The sequence below is a fragment of the Loxodonta africana genome, chromosome 3 (assembly GCF_030014295.1).
Source record: "Loxodonta africana isolate mLoxAfr1 chromosome 3, mLoxAfr1.hap2, whole genome shotgun sequence".
Taxonomy (NCBI): domain Eukaryota; kingdom Metazoa; phylum Chordata; class Mammalia; order Proboscidea; family Elephantidae; genus Loxodonta; species Loxodonta africana.
Window position 1 is genome coordinate 179,143,329 of NC_087344.1, and position 20,638 is coordinate 179,163,966.

General features: G+C 40.8%; 1 protein-coding gene and 1 non-coding gene across 5 annotated transcripts in view; both read left to right on the forward strand.

Moving 5' to 3' along the window:
• The first annotated feature begins 628 nt into the window (after positions 1-628).
• On the forward strand, positions 629-755 carry LOC111750546 (small nucleolar RNA SNORA11). Its single transcript, XR_002785650.2, has one exon. It is a non-coding gene; the product is annotated as a small nucleolar RNA SNORA11 (small nucleolar RNA).
• A 12,717-nt stretch (positions 756-13,472) lies between these two features.
• LOC100656107 (zinc finger protein 14-like) overlaps positions 13,473-20,638 on the forward strand; it is a 53,309-nt gene continuing 46,143 nt past the window's right edge. For 2 of the 4 annotated variants that reach the window (XM_064282501.1, XM_064282500.1), the window contains exon 1: positions 13,473-13,957. The gene's annotated coding sequence lies outside the window, so the exon portion shown is untranslated. The remainder of the gene's footprint in view (positions 13,958-20,638) is intronic. The other 2 variants (XM_023547408.2, XM_023547406.2) reach the window with 2 other exon arrangements.

The window sequence follows — 20,638 nt, forward strand, 5'->3', positions numbered from 1 at the left end:
AAGGAAGACCTAAGAAGAACCAGCATCTTTGAATTGTATTGGTGAAGAATACTGAATATCCCATGGACTGCCAAAAGAACAAATAAATCTGCCTTGGACGAAGCACAATCAGAATGCTCCTTAGGAGCAAGGATGGCGAGACTACATCTCACATACTTTGGACATGTTATCAAGAGGGATCAGTCCCTGGGGAAGGACATCATGCTTGGTAAAGTAGAGTGTCAGTGAAAAAGAAGAAGACTCTCAACAAGATAGATTGACACAGCAGATGCAAGAATGGGCTTAAGCATAACAATAATTGTGAGGCTGGGGCAGGACTGTGCAGTGTTTCTATTGTACATAGGGTCCCTACGAGTTGGAACTGACTGGATGGCACCTAACAACAATACATATTTTTTACGAACTCTGAGGACAGAGCCTGGGAGCTGTCACCTTCAGGGCATAAAAACTCTGGAATGCTTTGCCTCACAGATACCTGAAACATAAATCAAGGTCACACATTATCTATTCTATATATATATTCTAAGGTCACAACACAAAGTCTCACCAGGACACTCCTGCCTTTCAGAAAACCAGACATTACTGATAGTGACCAAGACACACATTTCGCTTCTCAAAATACACAGTGTTGGTGTACTCAGAGCAGGGGGCCTCAAGACTGGCTTCTCTGTTTACAACACACCCAAGAGGAATCTAGGCTCATTGTGACAAGGGGCACATAGCTCATGGCCTTCCTATGAACAACACCCACACAGGTCTTCCTGCACCTCCAGGTTGCTGCTGGGTAGGGCCAGTAGGAGAGGACTCACTATTGGAGGAAAAACTGCAGCATTTAGTTGGGGAGGTTGCCAGTCCATGCATGAGCCATGGGTGAACCTCTCTTTTCAAGGAAAAAAAAAAAAAAAAAGATTGACATGAGGAAACAACCAGACAAAGCCAGAGTATATGACATTCTAAACATCACTGGCCTGGATGCTTCAAAAAAGTCAGTGTCAGAAACTGAAAAAGCGGAGGTTGTTTTAAGAGGCTAAGGACACAACAACCAGACGTACTGCATGTACCTTGAACTTATCCTGGATCTAAAAAAAATTTCGCAAAAAACATTTCTGCAGTAATTGGGGAAATTTGAATATTGATCATATACTAGATGATACAGAATCATCAACAGTTTTCTTCTGTGACAATGGTATTGTGTATAGGTAGGAAAATGCTTACTGAAACATCGAGGAGTGACATGTTATTTTCAAACATTTCGGCAAGAAGTGTGCACATATGTATACATGTAGGTGGAGATAGAAAATAGCAAACTGTTAATAATTGTAAAACAATTTGGCAGTTCCTCAAGAAGTTAAACAGAATTACTGTATGACCCAGCAATTCCACTAAGTATATGCCCAAAAGGCTTGAAAGCAGGGACACTGGCAGACACTTGGGCACCAATGTTCACAGCAGCTTTATTCACAACGGCCCAAAGGTGGGAACACCCCAAGTGCCCATCAACAGCCGAGAGTGGATAAACAAAACGTATATACATCTCATGGAATACCACTCAGTCATAAATAGACATTAAGTTCTCATACGTGCTATGACATGGACGAACCATGAAAACATGCTGAGTGAGATAAACCAGGCCCAAGAGGACAAGTATTGAATGATCCCACTTATATGAAATGTCTAAAACAGCAGATACATAGACCAAAGTGTATTAGTGGTTTCCAGGGTCGGCAAGACTGGGAAATGGGGAGGTACTTGTTTCTGCTAAGGGTAACGGGAAAATTTGGAAATGGATCGTGGTGACGGTTGTACAACACGGTGAAAGTAACTGATGCCACTGAAGTGGACACGTAAAAATGGCGGAAATGGCAAATGCTTTGCTCTATGTATCCTACCACAATAAAATAAAAATTTTAAAAACACTGATTATTGAATCTACATGAAGGATATACAGATATTCTATGTTCATTATCTTGTTCTTTCAATTTTTCTGTATTTGAAAATTTTAAAAATAGTAACTTTGAGGCAGAAGAGCCACTAGTTTGTGGTCCACGGCCCTGGTGCTGATGGCTCACTTTCGCCCACTGCTTGGGCTGTGAACCTGTTAACAGCAGGCTTCCCGGCTTTCTGGGAACTGATTTTCAGAATACCAGTGGTTGTGTGTTATTTCAGTATCCACTCCCGCTTAGTTCTTTTTTTCTTTCATATTATTTTAGAATTAAAATAGAGATTTATTTTCCCATTCAATTTCAAGAAGTTTATACCGTACCTACGAAAGGAACGTGTTTTAGCTTTGAAATTGTACCACGTAACTCTGAAATAAAGCCAGGTTATGTTTCTTCAAAAAAAAAAAAAAAACAAACACAATGTTGGGCTTTTGAAAGAGGCATTCAATGGAACTTTCATGCCTTGGATCGGTATCAGACAGTCAGTTTGCTTGAGAGACAAATTGATCTCCGCAAAGAGCTCCTATTTAAGTTACGATACAACAAATGGATCCCTAAATGGGTCTCCTTTTGCCCCAAGCTTTGATCTCTTTTAATTCAAGGCTCTTTGGCTGACTTACACTTTATAGCAACTTATAAAAACAAAACCTCTTCTAGAGCTTCTTCGTATATTTCAAAGGGGATGTATCTCACTTCTAAAGGTACAAAAACTTATCCTACTAGGTATTATCCTACATGAGGCCCTTTTAATGTCTCCCCCTACCTTGATAGATTATCCATACTGCCCCATCCCGTAAGGTCTGGAGCCCAGATCACAGTTTCACACACTAACATTTCCAAAGGTGTATCAACGTGCCATGAGCATCTCTCAGTTGATACTGAAAGCCCCAAACCAAAGCCAACAAAAGCGTCAGAACTTTGCTCACTGCACTCCTATTGATCCTAAAAATATAAAAGAAATCTATAGCACCAGTAGCTACAGGGGCGAGTGCACAGACATCTTAGATCAGGCCACTCAAACATACAAGGCCCTACCCCCAAATACCCCAGAAGATAGCTGCTTGGAAAGGCTACCCTCTTCCTGGTGGCCCTCCACACCACATCCGAGGCATTGCCTCAGACCACCTCATCCCAGCCCAAGAGTTCACGATTGGAAACGACATCACCCAGCTCATGAACTCACCGAAGGAGATACCACCACCATGGACATTTTCAGCATTTGGGACTCCAGTCACCTTGGACATAATACAATGGATACTTCCTTAATCTCTCCCACACTCAGTGGGCATTCTTATCCATAAGTGCCCCCAGCAGACCCACGTGAGTTACAGTGATGCCTACCGGGTCCACTGAACCAAGAGGTACCAAATCTATTTTCCTGGTTGTCTCCCACTAAATGGGGTGCATGGCTATTAACTGGGTTTCAATCACCAGTCATGATAGTAGGAATATTCCTAATTGTTACCTTACTTAAACCAAAACCAAACCAAACCCAGTGCCGTCGAGTCGATTCCGGCTCATAGCGACCCTGTAGTACAGAGTAGAACTGCCCCATAGAGTTTCCAAGGAGCGCCTGGCAAATTCGAACTGCCGACCCTTTGGTTAGCAGCTGTAGCATTTAACCACTACGCCACCATAAAAAAATAGGTTAGCTTAATTGAACACTGTGTCTTTTGAAGATCTATCTATATGGGATCATTTGACTATACCAACTCAAAGGGTCAGAGAGTAAACTTAGGAGGGTCAGTGAGCTTATGTTAATGGGCAGGAACAATTAGGAAAAGGAGGGTGACAATGGCTGCACAACTTGAAGAATCTACTCAATTTTACTGAATTGTACATGTAGAAATTGTTGAATTGGTTTGTTTTGCTGTATAACTGAAGTAGCAAAAATGCATTTTCTTTAGTGTTTTAATATTAAAGAACATATTTTCTCATTTGTTTTAGTATAGCTGTATAAGCTACGATTAATCTCTAGTCCTTGGAAAATGGTGCAGGCTCTGTTCAAAATATAGCTGAGCAGCCTGTTACACTCTTAAACATAATAAACACCTTAATACCTTACACCATGTTTTCCCCTATTCAAAATAGGTGATTGAGAGCTTGACAAGACTAATGCCATAAGGATGCTCTAAGTAATCTCTGAACACTTTTTTATTGCACCAGCTGCACCCGTCTCTTCCAAAGGGGTGGGGAGCTCTCTCAGCTCCTGTGGCCTTGGTCTCTCTTCTTTTTTGTTCTCTTGAGAAATGGCCTTCAGCCTGAAAACCAACAGGAAGGCTCTCTGGCATTTTTAATCTGCAACTTTCTTGCTTCCTATCTCAGCCACAGTGGACTTGGCAAAACAGTTCCACTAGCAGAGAGATTCTTATGTGAGTTTTTCAGTCTGTTACAAATATACTGATTAGAGTCCAGATGCCTGACATGCATATCTTTAGTTTAATAAAGAGCTTTTTGTAGTTGTTTTGTGATGTATAAGACCATCTGCGGACTACATGCTCAAAACATTAGGTAATCCTGATCTTCCCCATATAAAACCCTCCCATCAGCCCTTTTAGGTAGACAGAATTTGGGAGAAATTTAACGCCCTCTGTCTGTCTCCTGAATACTGGTATTCAATAAAGCCCTCTTACTGCTTACCTCCTGTCTCAGTATTGGCTTGGCAGCAGGCGGCTCAAACCCACGATTTGCGGTAACATAATTTCAACGATAAAATTAAAAAAATAAAAACTTCTCCCTTTTTCCATGCTAAAGCACTAAAAACTTTTAAACTAACCAAAATATTCTCAGCACATGATAATCCTGAGACCCCACCATGCTTGCCATACATAAGCCCTCTCCGGCATCTCCGATTTGGTGCAGACTTGTCCCCGGGTACAGCCCCCTGTGTAGCCCTGTATGGAGGAATGTTGTAGTTTCCTCTCTGGGACGTGTGAGTACAAAATTCTATGTTTCTAGCCTTCCTGAATGAGCCTCACTTTCTTGTACCACACCTGACAGACCATCCATGACTCCCATAGACCTCTTTAGGGTCAAAACTAAAACATGCATTTTATAGCTCACACAGTATTTTAAAAAAATTAATCTTGGAGAATTTCCTCTTTTAGCTTTGTCACAGGTGCCACCAATTCATGCCATTTTACAAAGTTAAGTCTCTTTCCTGTCTCCTGTAGGGCTCTGAATCTTTGGTCTGTCTTCCCGACTAAACTAGAAGCTCCATTAGGTAAGGATGGTCCCTGTCTTCTACATCACTTTATGCCCTCTATCTTAATATGGCTGGGACATATTATGGTGCTCCTGAAATCCTTGTCAAATGAAGGATACCAATGAATGAACTGCCCTTGTCTCCATTATGAATAGCCTTTTCTCCCTTTGATTTTTATTCTATTTTTGATATTGAATACTATGTGGAGATATTGGAAACCTTGGTGGTGTAGTGGTTAAGAGCTATGGCTGCTAACCAAGAGGTCAGCAGTTCGAATCCACCAGGTGCTCCTTGGAAACCGTATGGGGCAGTTCTACTCTCTTACAGGGTCACTGAGTCGGAATCCACTCTACGGCAACAGGATGTGGAGATAAGTAGAGGGAAGTATCCATTTGGTGAATATTTCAAAACAAAATTTGAACAAACAGCACAAGACTCTGAGCTTTAAAGCAAACTTCTACCTTTTCTACTAATGGACTCATTCCAATATAAAATCATGTACAGGTGTATATGCTTAACATCTGTGGGGGCAACGTCCAACCGCATGCACTTCCATGGTCCCATACCAAAAACCCAAACCCGTTGCTTAGAGTCGATTCAGACTCATACAGCACACTACAGAACAGAGTAGAACTGCGCCATAGCGTTTCCAAGGAGCAGCTGGTGGATTCCAACGTACTAACCCTTATGGTTAACCGCAGAGATCTTAACCACTGTGCGACCAGGACTCCTAAGGTTATAATAAAAATAAAAAAAAAAATAGAGTTCAGAAATCCTGATGGGAGAACGTGCTGTAGCAAATGTACTTGGCTAAGTATGGCGATCCAATCTGTGTCTCATTAGCTCCTCGGCTTCCACATCCGCCCAGGCACTCAGGTAGCAGGAGAAGGGGTCCCAGCGCCCATCTGTGGCTGCTTGTCCTACCGCACTCGCCTCAGGCAGGGACCAAGCAGACACCACCGGAGATGCCGAAAGGGGTGCCCCGCCAAGGCTGCTGCCCCAATCGGCCAGGCGCCCTGCACAGGATCAGAGAGCCAACATCTTGGCTTCTTCCCGGGTGGGAGGAGGAGCAAGAAAAGCGGTGGGGAGGGGGCGGCAGAAGGAAGCCGAGGGGGGATGGGCAGGGCTGGAAGAGTTTAAAGCCCATGGTGGGGTGGGGGAGGGGGACAGTAAAGGCGGGGGCGGGGGGGGGAGAAGGAAGGGAAGGAAGCCGGAGGCATGGTGGGGCAGGAGGCGGCTGGCTGGATGGCGAGTGCACGCAGTGGCAGCAGGGGGCCGGATGTGGCTCTCGGAGACCTGAGGCGACCAAGCAGCACCTACAGCGGCAGAGCCAAAGTTTTCACGAAGTCCATCAGTGTGGTGACAGCGCGTCCCTGGTCCCACCAGTGACCGTCCTGCGCCCCTCTCTTTTTGTATATAGCATGGTGTTCCCATAGCACACAAATTGCATAACATCCTATTTTCAGGAACAAATCGTGAACATTAAGCAACGCATACCTGTATTTATAGTGTAGAATATTTTGTGAATGTTGCAAAACACTCATGGGCCATTCTATTTCTGCCCTCAAGGAAGGCACCTCATGGTCAACGCCCCCCAACTCCTCACCGTTTTTTTTTTTATCTCCAGTGCCTCCAGACTGGATGTTTTGCAAAAGAGTCTGACCTAACTGATGACAACACCAAAAGATAAACATGAATGACACTGCTGAATATTATTACTTCAAACACGGTTCTTAGTATAAATTAGGAATTTTAAATTTATGCCAATTATAAAACAAAATTGGAGCCCTGGTGGCAAAGTGGTTAAGAGCTTGGCTGCAAACCAAATGTCAGCAGTTGGAATCCACCAGCCATTCCTTGGAAACTCTATGGGAGCAGTTCTACTCTGTCTATAGAGTCTCTATGAGTCGAAATCAACGGCAACTTTTTGTTGTTGTTTTTGGTTATAAAAATTAAGATACAGCACAATAAAACGAACAAAGTCCCAAACTCATTGAGGATGAGTCGATCCTAGTGGATTCTGACTTACAAGACAGAGTAGAACTAATCTGTAGGGTTTCCAAGGTGGATTTGAACTGCCAACCTCCTAGTTAGCAACCAAGCTCTTAACCACGGTGCCACCAGGGTTCCATAGCACAATGAAACCAAAAAACCAAACCCATTGTCATCGAGTGGATTCTGATTCACAACAGTCCTATAGGATAGAGCAGAACTTCCCCACCGAGTTTCCAAGGAGCAGCTAGTAGATTCAAAGGGCCATTCTTTTGGTTAGCAGCCAAGCTCTTAACCACTGTGTCAGCAGGGCTCCACAGAGCAATTAAAAAAAAAACAAAAAAACCCATTGTCTTTGAGTCTATCCTGACTCATAGCAACCCTATAGGACAGAGCAGAACTGCCCCATAGGGTTTCCAAAGAGCACCTGCTGTATTCAAACTGCCGATATTCTGGTTAGCAACTGTAGCTCTTAACCACTATGCCACCAAGGTTTCCGACCCATAGAACAACAGGTCTATGTATTTTCAATATTTCATTTTTTATGTTTTCTATCCCAGTGGCACCATGATCAGGTGCTTGGCTGCTAACTGAAAGGTTGGTGGTTCAAACTCACCCAGTGTCTCTATGGGAGAAAAAGCTAGTGGTCTGCTTCTGTAACTGTTACAGCCTATAAATCCTATGGGGGCAGTTCTACCCTGTCACATGGTGTTACTATAAGTCAAAAATCAGTCCACAGCACCTAGCAACAACATCCCTCAAAATGGCAGAGGTTTGAGGCTTTGTATTTATTTTATTATCTAAAGTCCCAGATCTCCTCCATTTTGACAGAGAGGGCTGGGGATGAGTCACTTCTGAAAATTAAATTTCAGGTTCCCTGCTCTTGTACCGAGAGAGAGAGAGATCAATTTAAAAATTAAAATGTATGGTTCAAAATTGAAATGAAAAATGGACTATAATATTTGAAAAGTGTGGATGGAAAATATTTCCATAATCCAAATAGTAAGAATATTTGTTGTTATTAATACAAAGTAAATACCACTGATGTTCATGAAAATCAATCATAGATTTGACAGAACCAACGTCCAGGGTTTTTTCTTTTTCATCATTATAATGTCTCAACAAGCGTGAAAACCAAAATGTCAGACCACAAGTTTGGTTGTTTAAGAAGCTGAATGATTGCATGCAACATGATATAGATTCCTATTTTTTCTTCCTCTCCCTTCTACTCATCACACTTTGTTAAATTGATTTGAATATCGAAAGCAATGATATTCTGTAACTTCAGCTCTCCATTTAAAAACATCTATATTGGCCCTTCCATCAACTCATTGGAAAAACAAATCACATTCCCTAAAAGATATAAATTATGTGCTGATGTGGCTTTTTGTTTTTCTGAAACCAGTTTGTACAATCTGGTTCCCTTCAAATAAACAGCTTTAACAAAACTCAAAATATTTCTGAATTACCCGCACAATAGTTTTCAGATGATAAACTGTTCTGTGTTTCTATTAGACATCTCAGAAAATCCAAGTCCGTTCAATTCAGCCACAATAACATAATAAAATAATAACCAACAGTAGATATTACTGATCATTTACTCTCTACCAGTTAGTGTGTTAAGCATTTTAAATGTATAATCTCATTTTATTAATTTTTTAAAAAAGCACAAAGTATGAGGACTCACACTTTCCAACTTCGAAACATATAACAAAGCTACAGTAATCAAAACAGTGTAGTACAGGTATAAGGATGAACCATGGAATTCCTAGAGAAAGAAAATCCGGTCAGAGGAAATATGTAGTGCAAAGGCCATACAATCAATCAAACAAACGAAAAAACCAAACCCCTTGACACTGAATTGATTCTGATTCATAATGACCCTATATGACAGAGTAGAACTGTCTCCATAGGGTTTCCAAGGCTGTAAATCTTTATAGAAGCTGCCTGCCACTTCTTTATCCCACAGAGCAGCTGGTGGAACTGCCGGCCTTTCAGTTAGAAGTTGAGCACTTAACCGCTGCGCCACTAAGGGCTCCTTCGGCAAAGGCCATAAACCAAAAAATCCTGTTCCTATCTAGTCAATTCCAAATCATATAGGACCGAGTAGACCTGCCCCATTGGATTTCCAAGAAGCAGCTGGTTAGCAGCTAGTTAACCACTGTGCCTCCAGGGCTCCTGGCCTCATGGGAGAAAAAGATTGCCATTTTTGAGGAATTAAGAAGGAGAAAATGTGGTGAGGGTTTTTTATTTCAGAGCTATCACAGAAGATAAATGGGTGGCAAATAAGCTTATAGATATAGGCTCAATATTATTAGTCATTAAACCCATTAACCTGCTGCCTTCAAGTCAAATCTGACCCATAGCAACCCTATAGAACAAAGTAGAACTGCCCCCATAGTTTCCAAGGAGCATCCGGTGGCTTCAAACTGCTGACCTTTTGGTTAGCAGCCGTAGCTCTTAACCACTACACCACCACGGTTTCCCTATTAGTCATTAAAGAAGTACAATTTAGAACCACCTCCATCACCTGTTAATATGACTAAAGAAAAAAGAGCTGACACTTCCAAATGTTGGTGAGAATGCAGAGCAACAGGAACTTTCATTCACCGATTGGGATACAAAATGGTGCAGCCACTTTGGAAACTGCTTGGTCATTTCTTGTAAAGGTAAAGATGCACTTACCAGATAACAGAGTGATCCCACTCCTAGGTATTGACCCAAGTGAACTGAAAATTTATGTTCACACAAAAACCTGTATGGTGTTTTTATAGCAGCTTTATTCATCATTAGCAAAACCTGGAAACAACACATTCTTCAACAAGTGAATGGATTAACAAACTTTGGTGTATCAGTACAATATACACAGCAATAAATAGAGCTCACTATTGATTGACAGAACATGGAGAAATCTTAAATGCATTTCTGTAAGTTAAAGACGCCAGATAAAAATGGTAAATAACAGATGGTTCCATTTATACAATATTCTAGAAAAGACAAACTATATAGAGAAAAAACAGATCAGTTGGTAGGAACGAGGGAGGGAAGAGGAGTTGAGTACAAAGAGGCTTCACAAAGGCATTTTTCAGGCAACAGAACTGTTCTGTATGGAATTATACTGGTGTTTACATGACTCTAAGCATTTGTCAAAACCACAGAGTTATACGTCATGAAGAATGGACTATGCTATATAGAAATTTCTAAAACGTTTCAGATATGCGTGTATCCCAGAGTGGGAAGCAAACTAACAAATGAATCTAAGTCTATTACAAATGTAGGACATAATATCCATGACAGTGATGATGAAATAAGGACCTAACCTAAAGAACTTTGGAGATCGTGCTTTTTCTGGAAACTCTAAGAATAAATACAAGAACTTCAAAGAAATACTGCTTTAGTTGGTAAATCTGTTTCTCAGAGCAATATTGTTTAGCAATTGTAAAATTACACATTTACCAGAGTTGAACAAATACATAGATAAATTGCAAATAATGGGAACCAAGCTTCTCATCACCACTCAAAGACAATTATAATTAGCAAGGAGAGGGATAGACTGAAAATTAGCAGGGGTAAAGAAGGACGCTGCAAAATGATGAAAGGGAAATTCAATAAGATGACATAACAATCTGACATGCGTATATACCTAACAACAGAACTTCAACACATATAAATGAAACATGAAATAGAAAAAAAAAATCACAAGGATACGAAAGTCAGCAATCATATGGAAGACCTAACTACATCATCACCATCTTGACCTAACTGACATTTATTAAACACTCCACCCAACGACAGCAGAAGATACATTTCTAAGTGTTCATTAGGCATTCAGCAAGATAAGGCTGTATGCTGGGTTATAATACAAACTTTAACAACAGAATAAAATGAATAGACAAATGAATAAGAAAAAATGTTGTATATTCATCCATTGGAATAAAACACAGCGACAGAACAAATTACTGCTATACACAACAACATAGATGAAGTTTGACAGACATGTTGACTAGATGAAGTCATACAATATTATTCCAACTACATGAATCCAAAGAATAGGCAAATTTTATCTCTGGCAATAACAGTCCGAACATTGGTTATTCTTGGGGTGCCTATCGACTGGGAAAAGGGCATGAGGGAATCTTCTTATGTGCTGGGAAATTTCCCTAACCTGATGTCAGAGAAGGTTATATGGGGGTATGTTGCTGTTGTTAAGTGCTGTCAAGTCAGTTCTGACACATAGTGACTCTGTGTACAAAACCAGGCCTGTGCTATCTTCCCAGTTGTTGTTATGTTTGAGCCCATTGTTGCAACCACTGTGGCAATACATTTTGTTGAGGGTCTTCCTTTTTTTCACTGACCCCCTACTTTACCAAGCATGATGTCCTTCTCCAGGGACTGGTCCCTTCTGATAACATGTCCAAAGTAAGTGAGACAAAGTCTCTCCATCCTCGCCTCTAAGGCGCATTCAGGCTGTACTTATTCCAAGACAGATTTATTTGTTCTCCCAGTAGTCCACGTATATTCAGTATTCTTTGCCAATGCCATAATTCAAAGGCATCAATTCTTTTTGGATCTTCCTTACTCGCCCGTGCAGTTTTCACATGCATATGAGGGGATTGAAAATACCATGGCTTGGGTCAGGCTTAGTCCTCAAAGTGATGGCTTTGCTTTTGTTGTAGAGAAAAACTCGAATGCTGTTTCAAGTTAAAACAGAGAGGTTCAGTAAGGGTTTAAAACAACTGCAATTGGGGAACCACATAGCCTCTTGAAAATGGAACAAGGCAGTCCTGGGAGAGTTTCATTATACAAGTATTCTCATGGGGTAAAAAGAGGAGCCAAACCATACAGAGGGCAATTACAAGAAAATCAATGAATATTGTCATAATCACACTCTGGTTACTGATTATTAATACTATAGTTACTGATTACAGATAGCTTTACAGGCTGCTTATTTAATGGTCACTTTTTTTTTTTTAGATGCTTTACATGCATTTTATCTATCTTGCAAAAACATCTTGTTGGCAACATTACCCAGTCAGTACTCTTTAAGTACAAGTATTTTGAGGGGTGCAGATGGTCACTTGGTTAATACCTCTTGGGGCATATGATTTCACAGCCTGATTTTGACCAATGAAAAACATGTTTTTCTCAAAAAAACATAGCTGTTAGTCTAGATACCCAGATTAGAATTGGACAGGATGGTCAGCATATTATGCCCCTGTCTCATTGATTGCACTCAAAGTTTTCTTTTCCTAAGACACTTAACACTTTAAAAAGGTGTTTTGCAGATTTTCCAATGTAATACGTTTGATTTCTTGACTGCTGCTTGCATGGGTCTTGATTGTGCCTCCAAATAAAATATCCTTGACAACTTCGATCTTTTCTCTGTTTATCATGATGTTGCTTATTGGTCCGATTGCCAGAACTGTTTTCTTTATATACAGTGTATAAGCAGATGTAAAAATTGTGTTGTACACTTAAGACTAGTACACACTGTGCACTTTATTATATGTGTGAGTACCTGAGAAAAGTAAAAACTTTGTAATTGTCATTTTCAAAGGTACTTCGCCTTTTACCTATTCTCCTGCAAAAGGACTGGTATCTCCCTGCATCTCACCTTGGAAAATGCCTCCCTTCAGGATCCTCAGCTCTTGGAGAGATCAGACTGAGTTTGCACAGTCGGTATCCTTCTCCTAGGTAAAAATGCTCGAAATGCAAGAGATGACAGGCTACTAAACAGAAGCCAAACTAGACACTTCAACAATTCTAAAGATGGGCAAATATTTACGAGGAGCGGGCAAATCCTCTAAAGAACATGGTAAAAATTTTTCAAATGGCCAAATATGCGAACACTTTCTCTGCTCCCCAAAGGTATTAAACCAAAAAAAACAAAAAACCAAACCCGTTACCGTCGAGTTGATTCCGGCTCATAGCGACCCTAAAGGACAGAGCAGAACTCCCCTACAGAGTTTCCAATGAGCGCCTGGCGGATTTGAACTGCCAATCTTTTGGTTAGCAGCCATAACATTTAACCACTATGCCACCAGGGTTCCAAAGGGTATTAAAACCAAAAAGCCAAACCCAGCGCCGTCCAATCAATTCCGACTCATAGCGACCCTATAGGACAGAGTAGAATTGTCCCATAGTTTCCAAAGGGCGCCTGGCGGATTCGAACCGCTGACCTTTTGGTTAGCAGCCGTAGCACTTAACCACTACGCCACCACGGTCTCCTCAAAGAGTAGAGTATTAGAAATCTTTAAATACTTAAATCCGTGTTTGAGCTTATACATGCGTTTAAAGAAAAGCTACGTTCTTCTCTATAGAAGAAAGAAGGCAGCAGAGGACACAGCCAAAACCTAAAGGTAAGCCGCTGAATCCCACGTTCCTGGCTGGAACCCTCGGGAATCGCTCAGGGAGCCCCTCCCCTTCGGTACCGAGCATCCCAGGAACCGGAAGCGGAAGTGCGCGGCCACGGGTAGGCTGCCGGTTTCTACCGCACTCCTGTTCCGGCGTCAGGAAGGTTTTGCGTATTTAGGCATCCGGCTTGGTCCAGTTTTTGCTCACGCTTTCTTGCGCACCTCTGACCTCTCCACCCACGCAGAGCCGCGGGACTTTCTGTAGCCTGGCTCTGCCCGTGGTATCCCGCCGCCTCAGCGTCTGTGTTCCTCTTTCCTCCTCCGCCGCCGTCCTTCGCCCGCCGGAGTCTCCTCTGAGAGTTCGTCCCACCCCTCCAGTGCCCGCATGGGCTGCGATTTCTTTCTGCCCCGGCGGCTTCTGGACGGCGGAGTAGGTGGGTTGGACCGGTCTGTCGATGCATTAGCAGGTAAAATCGTGTACATGCTCGCTAAGGAAAAGTGTGTTCTCAGACCGGCAGTGTTAGCTTCACCTGGGAGTTGTGAGAAATGCGCAGTCACAGGCTTCATGGAAGCCCAGGGTTATTGGCCTGAGTCTAAAATGATCTGCCTTCACCCTCTCTAGTCCACCGCTCACATGCTCATCTTTGTATTCTGTGCTTCCTCAAGGCAGGACTTTTGTTAAGTATTGGTGATCATAAAAAAGTAAGGTTATAGTGAGGAATGTATCTTCCCGACTTTAATGGATATGTGTGTGTGTGTGTATATATATTTATGTATTTAAAATAGATGAAGAATTTAGAAACATGAGTTGCAACTAATAGGTACATTTAGGACCATATTTATCCTGAGTACGGGAGGAAAATATGTAGAGGCACACTTCGAGGAATTTTTTTGGCTGTAAGGCCGACATTTTCGTCATGATTGTTTGAGAAACAATATGGCCAGCCCTAGTTGGTCTGCCATAAGATGTGGTGTGGCTGAACAAGCTTAATATAGGCGTCTTAGTTATCTAGTGCTGCTATAACGGAAATATCACAAGTGGATGGCTTTAACAAAGAGAAATTTGTTTTCTTACAGTGTAGTAGTTTACAAGTCCAAATTCAGGGTGTCCGCTCCAAGGGAAGGCTTTCCCTGCCAGCCTTCTCATCAGTCATCCCCAGGACTAGGAGCTTCTCTGCGCAGGGACCCCAGGTCCAAAGGACTCACTCTGTTCCTGGCACTGCTTTCTTGGTGGTATGAGGTCCCCCTGTTTCTCTTCTTTCTTCTTTTGTATCTCAAGAGATTGTCTCAAGACACAGTCCAGTCTTGTAAGTTGAGTCCTGCCTCAGTAACACAACCAAAGTGGAATGCAGAACATTTTCTCAGTAGACTTTGTTATGCCAGTTGATGTAGATGTTCCCTGAAACTATGGTCCCCAGGCCCCAGCAACTCTGTCCCTCAAAGTGTTTGGTTGTATTAAGAAAAATTCTTAGGTTTTGCTTTAGCCCAGTTGTGCAGGATTGCGTGGTGTTCTTCCTTCACCAAAGCTGAGCCTTGTCTACTGTCTAGTTAGTGAATTGCCCTCCTTCTCCCTCCCCACCCTCGTAACCATCAAAGAATGCTTTTTCTGTGTTTAAACCTTTTCTTAAGTTCTTATAATAGTGATCTCATACACTATTTGTCCTTTTGTGACTGACTAACTTCACTCAGCATAATACCCTCCAGGTTCATCCATGTTGTGAGATGTTTCGCAGACTCATCATCGTTCATCGTTGCATAGTGTTCCTTTGTAGGCACCATAGTTTGTTTATCTGTTCGTCTGTTGATGGGCACCTAGGTTGTTTCCATCTTTTTGCTCTATTGTGAACAATGCTGCAGTGAACATGGGTATGCATATGTCTATTTGTGTGACGGCTCTTATTTCTTATTCCTAGAAGCAGGATTGCTGGATCGTATGGTACTTCTAGTACTAACTTTTTAAGAAAGCACCAAATCGTTCTCCAGAGTGGTTGTACCATTTTTCATTCCCACCAGCAGTGCATAAGTGTTCCAATCTCTCCACAAGCTCTCCAACATTTATTATTTTGTGTTTTTTGGATTAGTGCCAGCCTTGTGGAGCTGAGATGGTATCTCAGTGTAGTTTTGATTTGCATTTCTGTAATGGCCAGTGATTGTGAGGATTTCTTGATGTGTCTGTTAGCCTCCTGAATGTCTTCTTTGGTGAAGTGTCAGTTCATATCCTTTGCCCACATTTTAATTGAGTTGTCTTTCTGTTGTTGACGTGTTGCAGTATCTTGTATACTTTAAAGATTAGACCCTTATCGGATATGTTGTAGCCAGAATTTTTTTCCGAGTCTGTAGGTTCGCTTTTTACTCTTTTGGTGGAGTCTTTGGATGAGCATAAGTGTTGGATCTTTAGGAGCTCCCAGTTACCCAGTTTCTCTTCTGGCATTTGTTCATGGTTAGTTATGATTTTATACTATTTATGCCATGTATTAGTGCTCTTAGCATTGTCATTATTTTTTCTTCCATGATATTTATTGCTTTAGATTTTATATTTAGGTCTTTGATCCATTTTGAGTTAGTTTTTGTACATGGTGTGACATATGGGTCTTGTTATATTTTTTTTGCTGATGGATATCCAGTTATGCCAGCACCACTTGTTAAAGAGACTGTCTTTTCCCCATTTAATGGACTTTGGGCCTTTGTCAAATATCAGCAGCTCGTAGGTGGATGGATTGATGGTGATTTGTTTATCCATCTTGTTAAAAATTGCCTTTGGAATTTGGATCGAGATTGCGTTGTATCTGTAGATCACTTTGGATAGAGTTGACATTTTCACGATGTTGAGTCTTCTATCCATGAGCATTGTATGTGTTTTCGCTTAGGTGGGTCTCTTTTGGTTTTTTGCAGTAGTGTCTTAGTAGTTTTCTTTGTATAGGTCTTTTACATCTCTGGTTAGATTTATTCCAAAGTATTTTATCTTCTTGAGGGCTATCGTAAATGGAATTGATTGGGTGATTGCCTCTTTGAAGTTCTCTTTGTTGGTATAGAGGAGTCCAACTGATTTTTTTATGTTTATCTTCTATCCTAATAATTTGCTGAAGTCTTCTACTAGTTCCGGTAGTTTTCTTGTGGATTCTCTGAGTGTTTTCTGTGTATAAGATTGTATCATCTACAAATAGGTAGGGATAGTTTTACTTCTTCTTCTTTTCTTTTTAACCAATTTGGATGTCTTTTATTTCTTTTTCTTGCCTAATTGCTCTGGCTAGGACCCCCAGCACAATGTGGAATAGGAGTGGTGATAAGGGGCATCCTTCTCTGTTTCCCATTCTCAAGGGGGGAATGCTTTCAGACTCTGTCCCTTTAGAATGATGGTGGCTGTTGGCTTTGTATAAATGCCCTTTATTATGTTGAGGAAGTTCCTTTCTATTCCTGTTTTGCTGATATTTTTTTCTCATGAATGGGTGTTGGACTTCGTCAGATGCCTTTTCTGCATCAGTTGATAAGATAATGTGGTTCTTTTATTTATGTGACAGATTACATTGATGGATTTTCTAATGTTCAATCATCCCTGCATACTTGCTATGAATCCCACTTTGTCATGATGAATTATTTTTTTGATATGCTATTGAATTCTATTGGCTAGAATTTTTATTTTTTTATTGTACGTTAGATGAAGGTTTGCAGAACAAACTAGTTTCTCATTAAACATTTAGTACACATATTCCTTTATGACGTTGGTTAACAAACCACACAACATGTCAACACTTTCCATTCTCAACCTTTGGTTCCCTTTTACCAGCTTTCCTGTCCTCTCCTGTCTTCTAGTCCTTGCCGCTGGCCTGCTGTCTCCTTTTGTTTTGTTTATGGGCCTGTCTAATCTTCAGGTGAAGGGTGAACCTTGGGAGTGACTTCATTACTGAGCTAAAAGGGTGTCTGGGGGCCATACTCTAGGGGTTTCTCCAGTTTCTGTCAGACCAGTAAGTCTGGGCTTTTTTTGTGAGTTACAGTATTGTTCTACATTTTCTTCCAGCTCTGTCTGGGACCCCGTATTGTAATCCCTGTCAGAGCAGTTGGTGGTGGTAGCCTGGTACCATCCAGTTGTACTGCACTCAGTCTGGTAGAGGCCATGATAGGTGTGGCCTATTAGTCCTTTGGACTAATCTTTCCCTTGTTTATTTAGTTCTCATTATCCTTTGCTCCCGAAAGGGTGAGACCAGTGTTGTATCTTAAATGGCCGTTCACAGGCTTTTAAGACCCAAGATGCTACTCACCACAGTAGAATGGAGAACATTTTCTTTATAAACTATGTTATGCTAATTGAGCTAGATGTTCTCCAAGACCATGGTTCCCACAGTCCTCAGCCCAGTAATTTGGTCCCTCAGGGAGTTTGGATGTATCTGTGGAGCTTCCATGACCTTGCCTTGTACAAGTTGTGCTGGCTTCCCCAGTATTGTGTACTGTCTTACCCTTTACCAAAGTTACCACTTATCTATTGTCTTTTTAGTGTTTTTCCATCCCCACCCGTCTCCTCCCTGAGACCATTGAAGATTGCTTCTTTTTGTGTGTAAACCTTTTCATGAGTTTTCACAGTAGTGGCCTCATACAATATTTGTCTTTTTGTAATTGACTCATTTCACTCAGCATAATGTCCTCCAGAGTCATCCATGTTATGAGATGCTTCACAGATTCATCATTGCTCTTTATCGTTTTGTAATACTCCATTGTGTGCATGTACTATATTTTGCTTATCCATTTATCTGTTGTTGGGCACCTAGGTTGTTTCCATCTTTTTGCTAATGTTAACAGTGCTGCAGTGAATATGGGTGTGCATATGTCTATCCGTGTGACAGCTCTTATTTCTCTAGGATGTATTCCTAGGAATGAGATTGTTGGATCCTATGGTATTTCTATTTCTAGCTTTCTGAGGAAGCGCCATACCATTTTCCAAAATGGTTGTATCATTTTGCATTCCCACCTGCAGAGCATAAGAGTTCCCATTTTACTGCAGCCTCTCCAACATTTGTTATTTCCTGTGACTTTGATTGCTGCCAGTAATGCTGGGGTGAAATGTTATCTTATTGTGCTTTTGATTTGCATTTCTCTAATGGCTAAAGATCATGGGCATTTTCTCAGGTTTTTGTTGGCTGCTGGAATGTCTGTTCAGTTCCTTTGCCCATTTTTTAATTGGATTATTTGTCTTTTTGTTATAGAGGTGTTGGCTTTTCTTGTAGATTTTAGAGATCAGACCTTTGTCTGATTTGTAATAGCCAAAAAATTTTCCCCAGTCTGTAGGTTCTCTTTTTATTTTTTTGGTGAAGTCTTTTGCTGAGCATAAGTGTTTAATTTTTAGAAGATCCCGTTTACCTAGCATATCATCTGGAGTTTGTTTGTCATTGGGTATGGTTTGAATCCTGTTAAAGCCTTGTATTAGGGCCTTTAGCGTTGATCCTGTTTTTTATTCTATGAACTTTATTGTATTTGGCTTTATATTTAGCCTTTGATACATTTTGAATTAGTTTTTGTTTATGGCGTGAGGTATGGGTCCTGTTTCACTTTTTTGTAGGTGGACATCCAGTTGTGCCAGCACCATTTGTTAAAAAGACTGTCTTTTCCCATTTCGATGGACTTTGGGCCCTTGTCAAAGATCAGGAGACAGATTTACATCTGGGTTCTCAGTTGTGTTCCATTGGTCAATGTATCTGTCATTCTACCAGTACTAGGCTCTTTTGATTATCATAGCCGTATAGTACATTCTGAGGTCAGGGAGCGCAAGTCCTCTTACTTTATTCTTCTTCCTCAATAGTGCTTTGCTTATTATTCTGTGCTTCTTTCCTCTCCATATAAAGTTAATGATTAGTTTTTCCATCGTTTTAAAGAATGTTGTTGGTATTTGGATCGGGATTCCATTGTATTTGTAAATTGCTTTGGGTAGAATTGTCATTTTCACAGTATTGAGTCTACCTATCCATAAGCATGGTGTGTTTTTTCCATTTTGTAGATCTCTTTTGGTTTCTTGCAGTAGTGTTTTGTAGTTTTCTTTGTATAGGTCTTTTACATTCCTGGTTAGATTTATTCCTAAGTATTTTATTTTGGGGAGGGGGACTATTATAAATGGTATTGTTTTCCTGATTTCCTTTTCATCATATTCTTTATTGGTGTATAGGAATCCAACTGATTTTTGTATGTTTATCTTGTATCCTGCTGCTCTGCTGAATCTCTCTATTAGTTTCAGTAGTTTTCTTGTGGACTCTTGGGTTTTCTATGTATAGTATCATATCATCCTCAAATAGGGAGAGTTCAACTTCTTCATTACCAATTTGGATGCCCTCGATTTCTCTTTCTTGCCGTATTGCTCTAGCCAGGACTTCTAGCACAGTGTTAAATAGGAGTGGTGATAAAGGGGATCCTTGTCTTCTTCCTGTTCTCAAGGGGGTTGTTTTCAGCCTTTTTCCATGAAGAATGATGTTGGCTCTTGGTTTTGCATAGATCCCCTTTGAGAAATGTCCCTTCTATGCATATTTATTGAGAGTTTTTATCAGGAATGGGTGTTGGACTTTGTCAGATGCCTTTTCTGCATCAATTGAGATGATCGTGTGATTCTTTTTTTCCTTTTATTTATGTGGTGGATTATGTTGATTGATTTTCTAATATTGGATCATCCTTGCGTACCTGGCATGAATCCTACTTAGTCGTGGTATGTTATTTTTTGATATGCTGCTGAATTCTGTTGGATAGAATTTTGTTGAGGATCTTTGCATCTATATTCATGAGAGATATTGGTATGTAATTTTTTTTGTGGTGTCTTGCCTGGTTTTGATATCAGGGATATGCTGGCTTCATAGAATGAATTTGTAAGTATCCCTTCCTTTTCTGTGTTCTGAAATAGCTTGAATAGTACTGGCATAAATTTTTCTCTGAATGTTTGGTAGAGTTCACCAGTGAAGCCATCTGGGCCAGGACCTTTTTTTGTTTTTTTTGAGGAGGAAGGAGTTTTCTTTATTACCTTTTCAGTCTCTTTTTGTTATGGGTCTGTCCAGATTTTCAATATCATTTTGTGTTATTTTGGGTGGGTAATGTGTTTCTAGAGATTTGTCCATTTTTTCTCTAGGTTTTCAAATTTGTTGGAATATAGTTTTTCATAATACTCTGTTGTGATCCTTTTT